We start from the raw sequence: 4,744 nt of genomic DNA, 5'->3' as shown, positions 1-4,744 counted from the left end.
ACCACCTTACATACATCGCCATTCTATGTTGACTATATATAAATGTATTCAGTCTTATTGTCTACAGTTAATGTATGTACACATATCTATACATTCATAGATGACATGTGTATATATATTGTGTATACACCCATAAATCGGTGACATACTATACACCTAGCAGTAGCTTTATAAATCTAAACAACTATCGCTTCGAAGTCGTTGCCTCCGTGGCCTAATGGATAAGGCACCGGCCTCCTAATATATCCTCATGGTGGTAGAAGTAAGCCGGGGATTGCGGGTTCGAGTCCCGTCGGAGGTGCTTTGATGAAATGCTCATCCTTTTAAATTTCAATTTCACTCGTTATCTAAAATGTGGCATTTTAAGTACCTGGAATCAAATTTGATTTCATGGGCAACTCGTTATATATTACACATAGTGTTTTGGTTGATATATTTACGATGATTTCTGTCTTCCAGATCATCTTCATCGAAAACGGTTCGATGATCGCATATGTTCTACCCGTGACCTTCCCGTCTGTTTTATTTTTATTATTCATTCATTCTTCCAGAAGAGTATTTTTATTCAGTATTGATCTATCTCGTTGGTGGATTTACCAAGGTCAGACGTGATCGAACAGGAATATGGTCAAACCCATTCCAGCCGTGGTCATCCCCTTTTCTTTTTCTTTTTTTTTTCCTACTTGCAGGAAACCCGGGGTCATATTATGATGTGCCCTTCTTAAAGACGGTGAAAAGTGTGGGAAATTTGGCTGTTATTTCTAGCACATTAGAGGCTCCCTCGCTGATTCACGGCGGTTCGATCTCGTAATGTTTACTGGGAGATATTTGTAACTACTACTACTACTACTACAATATGTTGCATTGGAAATATTGAAGTTATTGAAGAATTAATCGCTGTACTACTAGTAGTAGTAGTAGTAGTAGTAGTGGTGGTGGTGGCGGTGGCGGTGGTCGTAGTAGTAGTAGTAGTAGTAGCAGCAGCAGAAGCTGTAGTAGTTAGTAGTAGTAGTAGTAGTAGTAGTAGTAGTAGTAGTAGTAGTAACAGCAGAAGCTGTAGTAGTAGTAGTAGTAGTAATAATTATCTGGAGACTCCAGGTGTCGGAATCCCATGGGAAAATCCTTTGTTTACCCAAGTCCTTCAATTCGACTCAGTAATCCACACATCAAACCAAGCTGGAGCAATTACTTGTTTTAAGTCTATTGTTTTTCTTTTCAGCATTTTGTTTCCATCAATTTTCTTTCATTTCATTCACCACATAAACCATATTTTAACATGTATAAGGAACCCTCGTGTATAAAAGAACCCCCTAATTTTAGGGGCTTAAAATTTGTAAAAAAAGGTTTTGTAAGGGATTATAATACTATCCATGTATAAGTAATTCCCATATTTTTTAACCTAATTTTTGACAAAAACGGGTTCCTTAAACACGTTAAAATACGGTACATATTAATGTGTGCATGGTGTGATAACAACTTTGCTTCCCAGCCACGTGGTTCTGGGTTCAGTCCCACCATGTCTTCTACTAAAGCCATTGGCCGACCAAAACCTTGCGAGTGGATTTGATAGACGGAAACTGAAAGAAGCCCATCATGTGTGTGCATGTGAACGTTTGGACTGGATATGGCTGGTTTAACCCTTTAGCATTCAGATTACTCTGTCTAATGTAACCCTTATTTATTCACATTGTTTTGAATTAATCCTGGATTATCTCATAGTTTCTAGATTCTATGATGCAAATGTTTATTTTTTAGAACAACATTGTAGAGTAAGTGTTAGAGTCCGAATCTGGCTGGTTTTATCATAGGGCAGATCGAATATCATGTATGGTTGGTTGCTAACACAGCCAAGTTTGTGTTTAATTACTAGTCACATATGAGGTTGGTTGCTAACAGTCACATGTATGGTTGATTGCTGACATAATTTCATGCTTGTTTGATTGCTAACACAGCTACATGTGTAGTTCAATTGCTAACATAGTCACATGTGGTTGATAGCTAACAGGTGCACGATTGGTAGACAGCTCATACAGTCATATGGAATTTGATTGCTAATACAACTACATAAGAGAAAGAGAGTTATTTGTTAATATGGACCCAGTAATTAACTGGTACTTTATTTTTTTTATCCTGAAAGGCTGCAAAACAATGGTGACCTGAGAGGGGTTTGAATTCACACTGTGAGGGTAACACAACTAAATACAACCAAGACTGTTTGTCTGATGCTCTACCGACTATGCTACCGCGTGGCTTTTAAATGCTTAATATGATGATAAATTATTGATAATATCAATGCAATACAAAGTTCATTTTGTAACCATATGGTCTCAAGCTCATTTCCACAGAGTTACATAACAGAGAAAATATGAAGCAGCTGCTTGTCCTGCAAGAAATAGCAACCAAATCTCAAACTATTATCTTAAAAATTAGATATGGGCATTGTCCATTCTTGTTTACGCTTCCATAGAAGTCTGGACGCAGTCCACTCCCATTTGCATTTCCACAGAAGCCTGGATGTTGTCCACTCCCATTTGTGTTTCCCTAGAAGTCTGGACGCTGTCCACTTACATTTGCATTTCCACAGAAGTCTAGATGTTGCCCACATCACAGAAGTTTGCATGCTGTCCACTCCTGTTTTGTATTTCCACAGGAGTCTGGACACTGTCCACTCCCATTTGCATTTCCACAGCAGTCTGCATGCTGTCCACTCCTTTTGCTCTTCCACATAAGTCTGAACACTGTCCACACTTGCTTGAGTTTCCACATAAGTCTGGAAGCCTTCCACTTCTTTTTGCACTTCAAAAGAAGTCTGGGCACTGTCCACTTTTCTTGTGTGTATTTCTAGAGAAATCATGGACACTGTCCACTCTTCCTGTTATGTGTTCCAACTGGCCTGTCCACTCCACCTCTGGTTAAACACCAAAGCAAAATTAAAACCAAAAATTTAAATAAACAAAAACATACAAGGAAAAAAACCACAACAAAATGTTGAACAATTTTTGACATATTTTATTATCTAGTTATAAAACGTGAGTGTATATATAATATACATATATATATATGTGTATATTTATATATATATTATATATATATATGTATACACGCACAATGATGGGTTATGATAACAGTTCAGTGATAGAGTGCCATATAAGCACTATAATGACACTATGGTAAGATGATAGTCATGATTTCAGATTAGTATTACAGTAGGTAGGTATGTAGTAGTAGTAGTAGTAGTAGTAGTAGTAGTAGAAGAATGTGCAGAGGCACTTGGGGTTATTTTTTATTTTATTTTATATTTATTTTTAATTTTTATTTCATTTATTTATTTATTTTGTATATTTACACATGAAAGGAAATCATCAATTCAGTGCTTATGCAGGTATAGAATGCAGGTTTAGCACGTGCATGCAACACTGCAGTTCAGAACTGAATGCAACATGGTGGCAGGATGATGGAGGGATGGTGCTATGTTTAAATTAATTATATATATACATACATACATATATATTATTTTTTAAATGTTACTTTTTTAATAAATGTGTCATTACTGTAATTGTTACTATTATCATTATTATTATTGCTCATTATAGTTTTTATAGATGAGTGTGTCCATATTTATATACATATAGCTATGCATGTTCATCTATACACACACACACACACACACATATATATATATATATATATATAAAGGTGCACATGCATGTATATTTATGTACCTTTATACACACACATTACACACGCACGCATATATATATATATATATATATATATATATATATATATATATACACACACACATATACACAGATATATATACACATACAAGCACATGTGTGTGTGTGTGTGTGTGTGTGCGAATGAATGTGTGGTGGAGTGTGATGTTTTTAAACAAATAAGAATCAAATATTCCGTATTGAGTTTTTATAAAAACAAAACACAAACATAAATAAATAAATAGACAATATAGTGTTTTGTTCAATATATATGAATATGTACATGTGTGTGTGTGTATATGTGTGTGTTCATATATGTATATACATGTATATATAAGTGTGTGTGTGTGTATGTTATATAAATAGAGTGGAGGCACAATGGCCCAGTGGTTAGGGCAGCGGACTCGCCATCATAGGATTGCTGTTTCGATTCCCAAACTAGGCGTTGTGAGTGTTTATTGGGTTTTTAGGGTCTGGTGTTTAACAGGGTGGTTGTGTTAGGCCTACCCATGAACAGCCATCGGTTGGGTGGACGTTAAACAGGGTGCTGTTTTATGTCTATCAGCCAATACAAAGACACTAAGGGTCAAAGAACTTAGACCACTACACACTGACCATAAACCACAGCTTCTTTTCAATGTCTCTAAATTGGTCAGAGAGGCAGAGCATACATAATTACAATAATAATAATAATAATAATAATAATAATAATAATAATAATAATTTTTTAAAAAAAGGTGTGTAGGAATGTATTTAATGAATGTAAAGTCTTGTGTGTGTGACTGAGTGCACGTGTGTGTGTGTGTGTGTGTATCATTATATGTATTTTACATCTGCTTTCTATGCTGTTACAGATTAGTAGATGAGTTTTCTTAGGCTATGTTTTACGGCAGGGTGCCTCTCCTGTTGCCAACCCTTTTCAGCGCCTCTTAAGAAACGTAGGGACATGGTATACCTATTCTTTCAAGTGTGTGTGTATTACATATATACAGACATATACGTATACATAATTATACATATATCCA

The 4,744-nt window shown here is 35.6% G+C and overlaps 1 non-coding gene across 1 annotated transcript; it reads left to right on the top strand.

Moving 5' to 3' along the window:
• The first annotated feature begins 203 nt into the window (after window positions 1–203).
• On the top strand, window positions 204–301 carry Trnar-ccu (transfer RNA arginine (anticodon CCU)). Its single transcript has 2 exons — window positions 204–240; window positions 266–301. It is a non-coding gene; the product is annotated as a tRNA-Arg (tRNA).
• The last annotated feature ends 4,443 nt before the right edge of the window (window positions 302–4,744 follow it).

Source organism: Octopus bimaculoides, chromosome 18, assembly GCF_001194135.2.
Source record: "Octopus bimaculoides isolate UCB-OBI-ISO-001 chromosome 18, ASM119413v2, whole genome shotgun sequence".
NCBI lineage: Eukaryota > Metazoa > Mollusca > Cephalopoda > Octopoda > Octopodidae > Octopus > Octopus bimaculoides.
Note: the sequence above shows the minus strand (reverse complement) of the source record. Positions and strands in the feature narration are given on the sequence as shown.